Source organism: Pinus tabuliformis, chromosome 8 (assembly GCF_031772625.1).
Source record: "Pinus tabuliformis cultivar Carrire ecotype Pingquan chromosome 8, CPIR1, whole genome shotgun sequence".
Classification (NCBI taxonomy): Eukaryota; Viridiplantae; Streptophyta; class Pinopsida; order Pinales; family Pinaceae; genus Pinus; species Pinus tabuliformis.
The window spans coordinates 308,005,414-308,019,617 of NC_142294.1; the positions used below are offsets into that span (position 1 = coordinate 308,005,414).

The 14,204-nt window shown below is 39.9% G+C and overlaps 1 protein-coding gene across 1 annotated transcript in view; it reads right to left on the reverse strand.

Annotated features, from left to right (window-relative positions):
• DEG5 (DEGP protease 5) overlaps positions 1–14,204 on the reverse strand; it is a 219,365-nt gene that overhangs the window by 179,215 nt on the left and 25,946 nt on the right. The window lies entirely within an intron of this gene.

The window sequence follows — 14,204 nt, forward strand, 5'->3', positions numbered from 1 at the left end:
TAAGCTAATGTTGTAATAAGAATTAACTAATGCTGGAAATGAAATCTGCTAGAGTTAACACTATGATAAAGCTCAAAAAGAATCAGATATGGGATCAACACTCAGAAAATTAGATCTGAAATTAACATTGCAATAAACTAGAAAAATCTCATGCTAATACACACCAAACATTGAATCTACTTCAACCTTTTTTCTCATTGGAAGATATTTGTAACCAAATGAATGTGAGATTGAATTAATCTTGATCGAACATAACGTTGTAGAATTAGAAGTATGCAAGGTATACACTTGAGTTCTTTCCAAGGTTCGTTTTTACCAATTCAGATCCACAACACCATAATATAGATTAAGTACATAATCAAATAATTTGGAAATCTGAACAATAACTTTCATTCAATATTCACACTGCAAACCAATTAAATCAATTAAACAAATGTAATTCTAAGATCTACACTAATTATAAGACTTGTTTCCAGAGGTGGTGGATCCTTGCCACTCCTGGAGCAAGTCTAAATTAATTCAATACCGCTTTAAAGATCAAAACACATTAGCACTTACATAATTTAAATGCAGAATCAAACTTATGTATTAATGGTTTAGAGCAAATACATCAAAGCTTCCAGCGTAAATAGAATTACATCAAAGTTCTACTGTTGTTGCTCCTATTTCTGCCCTCCTGTTCTACCACCACCAGCGTACATGTAGAGAGAATTGGCTTTTATAAGGTGCAGCTGATGGAAACAATTCACACCCAATGAACTTAGAAAAAATCAAATACAACAGCAAGGCTAAAACAAGTTGTATAAGATCTTCTGGACAGTCTTCAAATGGATCACGGTTGGGCTCATTCTGATCAATGCAGGGATAGAGGAACCACTTCCTTGTTTAGCACAAGGTCGTTCAGCAAAAGGCGTGCACAACCAAACCCGAATTGACCCATTCAGGCTGTTCACGTTCATTCTATACTCAAGAAGTGTTGGAATATTCCCCCGACCATAACTCCTTCACGAAGACGAATTTTTCCAAATAGTTTCTGGGTTATATGAAACATGGTTCTCTGAACAAAACCCGCGTCTTGGAATTTCAAGATTCTGCCCCATTTGATCACAAAATTCATTTTTTCACCTACAACAATTTCGTACTCAACTACCCAGTAACTAGTTAAAATTGACTTGTGGAGACTTCTGGCAATAGAATGCTTCGACAAATGAACTTGGCAAAACCATCATTAGTAAATCACGACTAAATCATCTCTAATCATCGAAAAGCTAATAAAACTAATGATAATCAACCACAAGGCATAGGATGTGATTTGGCGATAAATGATGGAATTATGACGTGAAATGAGTATACTGGTGTTATAAGTTATAAATGGCGGTTTTGTATGATGGAAAAATGGGCATATTTGAGGTCCAACAAGCATGTACTTACATGTAATAGAACATATCCAACCATCAACAATTTGACAATAGAGAAGCTCCAAGATAAAATAAACCAAATCCAAATATCAAAATTCATCCTCCAAGAAAAAGTGCGAAAATCTCAAGAGAGAAAAGAGATTCAATTCAAAGTGATGATGAGCAAATAAACTCATCTCACTTGTATTTATACACTAATGAAGAGTTCGAATTAGTCTCCTAGGCCTACATAAGCCCCAAAAATAAAATAATGTGCTAATAACCTAACTTTTGGTGACAAGCCCACCAAACTAGCTCACAAATGAAACAATTAGCCTCTTAAGAGGTCAAATAATAAACAATACATGTCGCAAGGCCCTCCAAGAGGCCTAATGAGGTCCATAGGTGCCATAATGAAGAATAGGACCCTTAAAAGTGATGGACAAGGGGTTGGACCCTTGCTCTCCAAACAATAAACCTATGTTGCTCCCAGTGGGTGTGGGGGGACAATAATAACCTCATGGGTCTCCAAATGAATCAAAGATACCTGTAGATCATTTGTAAGGACTCTGATGATGGTGTAGGTAATGCCACATCATCCTAAAAGTCTTGGGTCAGCTGCCAAGTGTATGGTACATATGTGGGGTTGGCTGGGCAAAGGTGAACTAGGTGCATCTTCCTCGTCCAATAGGTGAATCTCAAGCAATCTCTAAACATCCTCGGGAATCCATGGAGTGTTGTCTACTGCTATGGAAGCCCATGGCTCTCAACGCATACCCTAGATGTGCCAATGTAGCCCTTTGGAGGGTTAGGACCCCATATAGGGAGACCAAACCCAAGATGGAGACCATATGCAATCCTGCATAAGACCCAATGCATCCCCTAGCCTTCCAGTACAACAAGTCATTAGAGAAATCAATTAAAAGAACTTACCAAACATGGACCATAGGTGAGGACTTCATAATGGCCTGCCCTTCCATAATGGGCGTTGGCATATGCTAATGTCTCCCAAACTCCAAATGAGGTTAACCAAGTGTCCTATTACGTGGCTTCTACTTCTAAAGGGGATAATATATCCAATGTACATCCTTTAAAAGGTGGTGGCATGTGATAAAGAGGTGAATGGAGTAGGGAATGAGAAGGGGCAGCCCTAGGCCACATGCTAGAGTACAAGGGTAGCTAGTAAAAGAGAAGACCACAAATGGGTATGTAATGTATAGGAGGGAGCGATTGTGGTACATGAGGTGCCCCGACCTTGATTTCTCCACCCTTCTCTATTTGCCTTTTACCTTTTTATGATTTGCTTTGATTAACTGCTCGGGGCTCAAGGGGAAAGAGCATGATGTATGAAATGTAGCAGTGAATACCCTTTTTTAAGGTAGGGCGATTCATTGCCCACTAGAGGTTGGGACAATCATGGGTTCCTATTTTATGGAGGCTCATAGAACCTGTAAGAACCAGGGTGATGGCCATGATGATGGGGTAGAGCTCATGAATTGGCTTTTTCCCACATGCTAAATGTGTTTGTCCTGACCATCTTTTGCATTTTGTGGTACATTTTCTTGTTGAATGTGGTCAATCATGCTTTTACTTTTCCTTTTAGCTGCATCAACCTTCGGGGCATCATTCCAGGCCTAACCCAAGGTATGGGCAAGGGGAAGGGGAGAGCTAGCCCTATGTGGACCCAGTAGAGGAATGTGGACCCAAGGGGGAGAAAATGATAAATGGGGTAATAATGAGTGGAAATGGGGCAATATATGCGGATAGGGGAGCGGGAGCGGGACCACGCAAGCAAAATCAGGGTTTCCCGTGAAATAGCATCCCTTAAGCCAAATGGTCAGCAGTAAAAGAGATCCCACATGACTAGATCCAAGGTTAACATCCAAAAGGGGTCTAGGGGACAAGAGCACAGACCTAGCCCACTCTTTTTGCCAAATCCCCCCACTAATCCATGCCCAAAAGTGTCCATGATAAGCAAACTACAATACTCAATTACCAAATCACAAGGCATACCTTTAGGTTGGGGAGGCCCACATTCAAACATACGATCACGGCAGATGGGTGAGGGACCACATGGTTGGCTCAGGTTGCAGAGAAATAGCACAAGGAGCTAGTTGGTGGTTGCAAGGGGTTGTTGGCTGCAGGCTGAGGACCATCTTGGAGAAAAAAATTCTACTAGAGATATCACCCACAAAATGGTGGGTAACATCTGGTTCCAACTCGGACGTGATCTCTCGAAGAAGTGGACGAAGCTACTCGAACGGGAGGTCTCGAGAACTCCAGCAATCTCTTGGTTACCATAGACCTGTTACTTGCACATATAATAGATGAAGAACACAGGGCAACATGCTTTCACGTCATCTCATGATCACGCATGCTTAATGTTAGGCCATAAAATCAACAGAAAAATAAAATATGCAAAGATGCATCTATCATGAGAAATATCATATGATGTTAGTTCTAATACAAAAATCAACATGCAATGCAACCTACTCTACCATGCCTATGATACAATGTCAAATGGCCTCGGGATAATACTCCTTTAAGAGTTGTCTGTTTACGGGGAGGGTAACGGACTCTCCTTCTAAAGTTTCTAAATGGTATGAGTTTATTCCTGCCACATCACTTATCTTGAATGGACCTATCCAAAGGTTGTCCCAATTCTTGTGCATGCCAGGTTTTTCTCTTCTTTTGTCCCATAAGAGTACTAGATCACCAGGTTTGAATGCTTTGTGTTGGCTATGTTTAAAGGCAACTTTCATTTTATCATGACTATGACCAATTTGGTCAAACGTTGTAATGGCCCACCTACAATTACAAACAGAATGAGAATATTAGCATACATACGGGACATCCATATGATAGCTACATATGCATGACCCGCATGTATTGCAATAGTATACATATCGACTAATATGGAAAAATATCTAAACTTAAGTTAATAAATCAATCATCAAAGTAAATTCTAACTTATCAAAATATAATGAAAATATATTAAGTTGGGTATTTAGTAGGTATACCACCCTTACATATACAAATGATAAATCCTTAATCAAAGGAAAATATAAATTATGTTACAATTGTTTAAATAAATAAAATAATAAAACAATTTAATTAAAATTATAAATTAAATTAATTTAATTTAATATTTGAATAAAGTTAATATTAATAAAAATAATCAAAAACTACATATATAAAATCTATCCTCTAAAAGGATGAACTGACTCAATTAAAAATTATAAAAGGCAGAATCAGAAATCAAATATGGATAAAAAGATTTGATCAAATCTATAGCATGCAGGGCTCCACGTAACAAGGAGGAAGAAAAGCGGTGGACTGGGGAAATAAAAGGAAGGGAGTACTACTAGTACTGAGACAGGGAAAAAAAATTTGACTGAGGAAACGAAGTGCAAGTAGTGCAGGAAAGAGGAAATCACTGAGAAAGCTACAGATTGAGAGAAGCCTCAATTATTCTTGAGTTTTTGGGCATGGTGCAGAGTACCTTGTGAAAATTTCTAACACGAAATTCTACTATAGTAACTGATTTATTTCTCATACTTATTTCCCACAATAAGTTATTTACAAAACCCTTCAGTAAAAATCAAAGTAAATTCTACTGCAGTTGTCACACAATAACATAGAGAAAAGAACAATGAAATACAAGCACAAGAATCAATCACATCAACACAGTTATTTTTGAACAATAGTCCCCGAAAAAACCCAATGCAGGAAAACCAGTGCAGCAGATGAGGGTTTATTTATTATTCTTCAGCAACAATCTCTTTACAAGGAATGATTTTGCAAAACATAGAGAAACCTCTGAGAAAACACCTGAGATAATTTTCCTCCTCCCTTTGGAGAAATTCTGACACCCTAGAGACCCTCCAACCTTCACTATGTCACCTCTGCGTCATCTCTGCGTGAGGACTGCGTCCCTTGCTGCGTTGCCTCTCTGATCTGTCCCTCTTTGTTGTCCCTCTAGTGCACTACGTCACCTCCTCCTCAGTCTCTGATTGATGTTGATACCCTCCTCTTCCTTCACCCTACAACTCTCCCTCTGAAATCGAACTCTTACTCCTTGAGAATCAATTTCCCTCGGGTTACTGAGTATTTGCCCCATGTGTCTCCAAATAACTCTCAAATCTTCCTTTATACTTTTCCTGTTGAGATATCAATGGTCGTGATCTAATCTCTAATCAACGAATAAGATTAAGTTAGACTTGATCCTCGTCTCTTAAAAGCTTCTCACCCATATTTTCATTAATATCCATTAATATTTTAATTTTCCTAAGTTTAGACTTAGGAACCCCATTAAAAATATTAATTATTTTAATAAAATACAATCCGAGTGGAATTTCACCAAACGATTTCTGGGTCTTGGAAATCTTTTCTGTTCTAGCCCTTCCACAAAATTTCGGAGCTAGAGCACATCTGATGCTACCCAAAAAATCAGCACTCCCTCTTAGCGAGGAATGTGCTCTAGCAATACTTCCCAGCAGAAGTATCACACTGATCCACAACATCGGTTCTCTGCGTTGCTGATGCTCGGTGGCTCGGCCTACTGCCCCTCATCCACTGCGTTGCTGCAACCTGTATTGTTGCCCATGACACTGCCACTGTCACTACTAGATTTGTACTGCAACTCCCTCTCAATATGCTGCATCACGTTGCCCATAGCACTACCACTACTAACTGCTGCACTGCAACTCCCTGCACTATCCACTTTTGCTACTGAAACGGATTCTCAATCATCCCAATCTTCTCCCTGAAATAAACAAACTTTGTTCTTCCTAAAGCCTTCGCGAGAATGTCTACCACTTGTTCTCCTGTCGGAGTGTACCGTAACTGTACTGCCCCTCACTAGACACAGTCTCTAATAAAGTGACACCTGATGTCAATGTGCTTCGACCGATCATGAAAAACTGGATTCTCAGAGAGCTTGATGCAACTCTGATTATCACACAAAATATTGGTCGCTTCCATCCTTCTCTTGAATAGATTCACAAGCAACTTCCTAAGCCATATGGCTTCACACGATGTTGTGCTAGCTACCATATATTCAGCTTCAGCTAAGCTCAGAGCTACGGATTTCTGTTTCCTACTACACTAGGAGGTCATTCCTGATCTAATGTTGAAACAATATCCAGTGGTACTTTTCCGATCTATTGAACTTCCAGCCCAATCTGTGTCAGTGAACCCACTCAGCCTGATGTCATTGCCTCGAGTGTACATTAATCCATGATCGACTATTCCTCGTATATATCTCAGAACATGCTTGGCTGCTGCCCAATGCGCCCTCTTTGGTTCCACCATGAATTGACTGAGGGTGTTGACAGCGTAACAAATGTTTGGCTAGGTATTGACTAGATACATCGGGGACCCTATGAGTTGCCTGTACAAGGTGGGATCGAGTTCTTTATCTTCAGACGCATCAATCTTCTTCTAGTTGGTAATCGTTGGAGTAGCCATAGGTCTACAGTCCTACATTATGAACCTTTTCAAAATTTCTGTAGCATAACTCCCTTGTCCAAGGAAAATTCCACCCTTCTGCTACCAAACTTCCAACCCCAGAAAATAATGCATCCATCCCAAATCTTTCATGTCAAATTCTACAGCTAGGTTTTCCTTCCAATCTTTGATGAACCTGTCAGGAAAAGGTCATCCACATATAACACCAGAATTAAAGGCTCATTCTCTACAATCAGATAATAGAGGTTGGGATCTACATCACTCTTGACGAATCCCATCAAATGCAGGTAACCATCAATTCAACCATACCATGCTCTAAGCGCTTGTTTAAGCCCATACAAGGCTTTCTTCAACCTGCATACATGAGTTTTCTTCTCATGTGTCTCAAAACCCTCTGCTTGTCCAATGTATACTTCTTCTATCACCCCGTTCAAGAACGCAGTCTTGACGTCATTTGGTGAATCTCCCACCCCATTTGTGCTGCAAGGGATATCACAGATCTAATGGAAGTATACTTGGGTACTGGGGCGAAGGTTTCTTCATAGTCTATCCCTTCCTTCTGAGCATACCCCTTAGCCACGAACCTGGCTTTATTATTTTCTACACTGCCATCTGCAGCATATTTGACCTGGTAGATCCATCTCAAACCTACAACTGACCTGTCCTGAGGCCTACGTACCACTTCCTAGACACCATTGACCATTATGGAACTATATTCCTCCACCATAGCATCTACCCATACTTGATGCTGAACGGCCTCCTGAAAACTAGAGGGTTCTCCAACCTGAGCCACCAAGGCTTGGTATCTATCTGGTTGTCTACGCTCCCTTTTCTCGTTCCTAGGAGCTCCAATGAAATCCTTTGCATCTCATAGTATCTGTCAAAGTTCCCGACTCGTTCTTCCACTGGTAGTGGGTAGATCTATTTGCTCCTCCTCCTGAGACTCCACCCGCTGTGATACCTCTGGATTCTTGTCTTTTGGAGAAATACTAGTGCTAGTTTTTGTTGGTCGAAGTGGCTGGACCAATGGATCATCCTTTGACTGCTCTTCAGAAGGCATTTCTCGGGATTTCCTAAAAGCTCTATCCTCCATGAACTTTACATCCCGTCGTACTACGATCTTCCTATTTCCCGGAAGATAGATTCTATATGCCTTAGCATTCTCGCTATATCCCACAAGATATCCTTTTTTTGCAGTTTGATCCAACTTCTTCCTCTTTTCTTCAGGTATATGGCAGTATGCCAAACTCCCAAATATTATGAAATGACTCACCTCAGGTTTCTTGCCGGTGAAGACACTCTACAGAGTAATCTTACCTAATGCCTTGTGAGGAGTCCTGTTATGAACATATACTGTTGTGTTGCATGCTTCTGCCCATAGAAATTTGGGCATATCCTGATCATACAACATTGCCCTTGCTGCTTCAACAATAGTTTTGTTCTTCCTCTCTGCTACTCCATTCTGCTCCGGATTATATGGAGTTGTCCATTCTCTTCTGATGCCTTCCCTTGCGCAGAAATCAATGAAGTCCTTATCAATGTATTCTCCACCATTGTCTGAGCGCAACACTTTTATCCTCTTCCCTATCAGATTCTCAACCAGAGCTTTAAACTCTTTGAATCGATCAAAAACCTCATCCTTGGTTTTTAGAAAGTAGATCCAAGTCTTCCTGGAATGGTCATCAATGAAGGTGACGAAGTATTCGGCACCACTAAGAGCTTTTGTGGACATGGGTCCACAGATATCTGAGTGTATCAATCCCATAACACTCTTTGCCCTACTGTTACTTCTGGAATAAGCCGCTTTGGCGTACTTTCCTAGTATGCAACCTTTGCATACATCGTCTCGTTTGGTACTTAATTTTGGAACTCTTCTGACGGTTCTTCTAAGAATTCTTAGAGCCCCATGGTGTAAGTGCCCCATCCTCCTGTGCCATAGTTCATTCAAATATTTTTCCCCACTGCTGCCTATCAGTGCCATTGGAGATTCTTCTTCCAACTTCTGACTCCAATTTGGGCCTTCTTCTTCCAACTCAGATGTTTGACATATACTTTCTTCCCAATGAAGAAAACATCATAGCCCTTGTTTTCTAATTGAGATACAGAGAGTAAGTTCATCCCAAATCCAAGCACATGCAACACATTGGTAACTCGAAGTCGATCCCCTGCTTCTGTTTGAAAAATTACAGTACCTCTTCCTACGGGGGTACATTTTTATTTACTTCCCATGGTGATTTGGAAGTTCATTTGTTCTTCTTGATAGCTCGAGAAACATTCTCGTATTCATGTCATGTTGCAGAAGCTCCACTATCAATATACCAAACCTCAGAGGAAGCAGAACTTGCCAAGCAAGCGACTTCTTCTTCCAGTCTGGAAGCTAACATAGAATAGTCGTGATCCATTATATTCTTTGTGCTTTCCTCTTTCCCAGGAGAACTGCATGAGTCCTTTTGAGTTGTTGCTCCAGTATCATGCTCTCGACTCATTGCACATTCTCTAATCCTGTTGCTCGATCTCTGCTTTAATACCATGTGAAAAATTCTAACACGAAATTCTACTGCAATAATTGATTTATTTATCCTACTTATTTTCCACAATAAGTTATTTACAAAACCCTTCAGTAAACATCAAATTAAATTCTACTGCAGTTGTCACATAATAACATAGAGAAAAGAAAAGTGAAATACAAGCACAAGAATCAATCACATCAACACAGTTATTTTTGGACAATAGTCCCCGGAAAAACCCAATGCGGGAAAACCGGTGCAACAGATGAGGGTTTATTTATTATTCTTCAGCAACAATCTCTTTACAAGGAATGATTTTGCAGAACATAGAGAAACCTCTGAGAAAACACCTGAGATAATTTTCCTCCTCTGCAAAAATTCTGACACCCCAAAGACCCTCCAGCCTTCACTGCGTCAGCTCTGTGTCATCTCTGCATAAGGACTGCGTCCCTTGTTGCGCTACCTCTCTGATATGTCCCTCTGCATTGTCCCTCTGATGCACTACGTCACCTCCTCCTCAGTCTATGATTGATGTTGATACCCTCCTCTTCCTTCACCCTGCAACTCTCCTCGAACTCTTACTCCTTGAGAATCAATTTCCCTAGGGTTACTGAGTATTTTCCCGGTGTGTCTCCAAATGACTCTCAAGTCTTCCTTTATACTTTTCCTGTTGATATATCAACGGTCATGATCTAATCCCTAATCAACGACTAAGATTAAATTAAACTTGATCCTCGTCTCTTAAAAGCTTCTCGCCAATATTTTCATTAATACCCATTAATATTTTAATTTTCCTAAGTTTAGACTTAGGAACCCCATTAAAAATATTAGTTATTTTTATAAAATACAATCCGGGTGGAATTTCACCAAACGATTTCTGGGTCTTGGAGATCTCATGTGTTTTAGCCCCTCCACAAAATTTCGGAGCTAGATCACATCCGATGCTACCCAAAAAATCAACATACCTCATTTGTGAAGTACATTGAAACTAGGTACCGAGGTCGTGCCCAGTTTGGCTAGGAGGTTTTGGTCATTTTGATAATGAAAGCGGGAACAACAACCACCAGAAACATCGTCAAACAGAAGTTCGACTTCAAGAACACTCCAAACAAAATATACAAGTAAGTATTTATTGATGATTTGTCAAATTTCAAAGAATGTTTGCTTGTCTCATAAATTTAAAGGTTCAATTCAATAAGAATGATAAATTAGGGCTTTATCATTGTTATGAGCTTTACATGCTTTCCATCTATTTTCATCATTTTCAATTATTTGATCGATTCAGGAATTTATGGCATTTTGTTGATCGGGGAAAGCTTTCAAGCATTCAAGGATGGTTAACTGCATTTGGATAGGTAATTTGGCCTCAGAACCATAGACTAATTGGAATGGGCTAAAACCAATGGAAGCCTTTACAGTTGTTCGGTCATCCCATAGGGCATACTTGATCTTGCTATCCCAATCCTTTTTATTGTTGCCAATAGTTCTTTTGATAATTTTTATGAGGTTTTGTTGCTTGACTCAACCTGCCCGTTTCCTTGAGGGTAATAGTTAGAAGAATGTGATAAGATTATGTCGTACTTGTTACACAGGGATGTCAGAGCCATGGAGTCAAAAGCTTTGGCATTATCAGTGACAATCTTGGCGGGAACACCAAACCTGGTAATAATTTTATCCTCAAGGAAATCCATAATTACCTGGTCAATTTCCTTCTTGGTTGGTATCGCTTCAACCCACTTGGTGAAATAGTTAGTCGTTGTGAGGATCCATCTATGCCCATTGCTAGAATTGTCTTTGAATTCACCAATAAAATCTAAACCCCATTGTTGGAAAGGTGCATCGATAACAACGTTTTTCAATGGCATAGCCGCAAGGTGTTGCTTCCCAGCGAATAGTTGGCAAGGTTGGCATCGTTTTACAAAGTTGAGGGTGTCAACGAAAATGGTGGGCCAATAATAACCTGCCCTCAAAATCTTATGAGTAGTGGTTCGGGCAGCATAATGTCCACCACAAAAACCAACATGGAATTCGTTCATCAATTTTTCAGACTCTTCCTTGCTAATACATCAAAGGATCACCCCATCAGGACTCATCCATCCAAGGCCATCTTGGGTCAAGCAAAACTTAGATGCTTTCAGTCTCAAAGCTCTTCTCTTATGATCAACAAGGTGGGGGGGAGAGGCGGGGCGTTGAAGAAAATGTAGCTAGGTTTGATATTTATACGAGATCTTTGTACTTGTAAAGAAGAGAAATATTATTTTTGAGAATTATAAGAATGAGTTTCTTGTTCATTCCATAGGTCTAGGAAAGTCAAAGAGTCAAAGAGCTCTTCTTGATCATTTATGTAATGTATATGAGTCAACCTAGAGTTTAGATCAGCCCTCCAAAACAAGCACAATCCTTTTGAAGAAGGCAGCAAACTAAACGATGCAGAGAACAATCAAGTCGGCCAACAAAATTGACATAAGTAATAGACACGTCGGCTCAAATAAGTGACACAACAACTCATTAGTTCATGTCAGCTTGAATGCATAGACAGACACCTATAAATACGCAGCTGAGATCACCACAAAAGAGCAGAGAAAATCTCGCATATCTCTGAGGAAGCTCGGATGGGTATAGGTCGGTTACTTCGCATATATTGAAGGAGTATAATCTTGGATGAACACAGTAAAGAAACTATCTCATAACTTCGCAATAAATCTCAGTCTCCTATATGAAGTACGTACGGCTGTTGTGTCAACGCTTGAATGGTGTCAACGCTATTTAGTGTTTCAGTGTATTACCAACACACAACTACTCCTCGGTGGAAAAAGATGATACGAATCTCAGAGTAATAATGAACGTTGTCACAAGGGTCTACACTCTCAGCAAGAAAGACTTTTGTACTCTGTCTCGATGCACACACATCATAGACACAGTCACTATGATCACTATCTTATAAACTCAGTGTATTCATATGGAAGAGGATCTTTGTAATCTCTGTATAATAATAAAGCAGCAATGAAGCTCATAGTTATAACGAGTCTCTCAGTGAAAGCACATTGACGTTGCAACAGTAATGGATGTCTTCATGATGCAGTGATGATGATGATCTCAGCGATATTAAGAAGAGGATTATTGCCTTGGTCTTGGAATGGCTCAGATAGTATAGGGTCATGGTCTTGGTGTTCATGAATAGTGTGCACATTAGAGTGTTGCTTCAGTATTGGATCAAGGGTTGTCTCTTGGTGCAACAGGAAGCAAAAGTTTGTGGCACTAAGTTCTCTAGAGGCAGAATACATGGCAGCTAGCATGGCCACATGCAAAGCTATTTGGCTTCGAAAGCTGCTAGTGAGTTTGTTCGATCAGAAGATGCAGTCAACCAATCTACCGTGATAATCAGAGTTGCATCAGGCTCTCTGAGAATCCAATGTTTCATTCTAGGTCGAAGCATATCAACATAAGTACCACTTCATCAGATATTATGTGTAGCGTGGATCAATTTGGCTATAGCCTATTCCCACATATCAGCAGGTTGCAAATATACTCACGAAGACCTTGGGTAAATGAAAGTTTTGTTGATTTCTGATAGCATCGGATGTGCTCTAAGTCCCAAAATTTGCAAGGAGGCTTAGACACATGCATTCTCCAATACCTAGAAATCGTTTTGGGAAATTTCACCCAGAGATAGTTTTATTAAAATAATTAATTGTTTTTAATGGGACACTAAGTCTAAACTTAGGAAATTAAAATAATTAATGGGTATTAATCTAAACTGTGGGTGAAACTTCTAGAAAAAGGCAGAGATCAAGTCAATATGATCCTAGCCATTGATTAGGATCTAATCTGGGTCGTTGATTGATCAACAAGAGGATTATAAGAGAAAGCTTGATGGGCACTTGGAGAACACACCAGAGGCAGATACTCAGTTACCCAAGTAAGATCAATTTTCTCACTGGTCGAAGTTCAGCAAGAGAAAATTGAATCAAAGGGAAAGTTGCAGGTGAGAAAGAGAGAGAAGGCATCAGCATCAGTCGGGAGGTACAAGGTGTGACGTAGAAAGAGGCAGCGCAAGGCATGTTGACGCTAGAACTGCGTAAGCAGTCTGACGCAGGGCCAGCGTGACGAAAAGTGACGCAAGAAGACGCAGAGGGATTCAGAGGGCTGAGGAACACTTCTCCTAGATCAGAGATTTGTCAGGAAGCGTCTGTAAATTTTCTCACATTTGTTATGTTGGTTGTAAATTGTACAAGAGATTTTTGTTGAAGAATAATAAAGAAGCCCTCATCTACTGCACCGCTTTTCCCACATTAGGTTTTTCCAGGGGCGATTGTCCAAAAATAATTGTGTCATTGTGGTTATTCTTGTGTTGTTATTGCATTCATTTTCAGAATTTTATTTGTGAAGATTGCAAGTAGAATTTATTTTGATATTCACCATAAGAGCACTGTGAATAAATTATTTCTGAGTTAATAAGTAGAAGAAATAACATTATCACTGCAGTAGGATTTCTATTTTGAAATTTTCACATGGTATCAGAGCTTGGTTAAGCAGGAGTGCAGACTGAAGAGCCCTCGTTGAGGAAAAGAAGGGAGTTCGAAATTACTGCAAAGGCAGAAAATCGAAACCCCAAAGAATTGCGTAGTTCTCAGGAAAGGATACAATTTATTCTACAACAGTTGTTGGGGTAGGATAGCGTCAGAAAACAACACAAAGATGGACACTCAAAGTAACTCAGAATTGGCTTCTAGACTAGAAGAAGAATTCACATGCCTAGCAAGTTTAGCATTAGCAGATGTTTGGTATATTGATAGCGGGGCTTCAGCTCATATGACTGGAGTACGAGAAT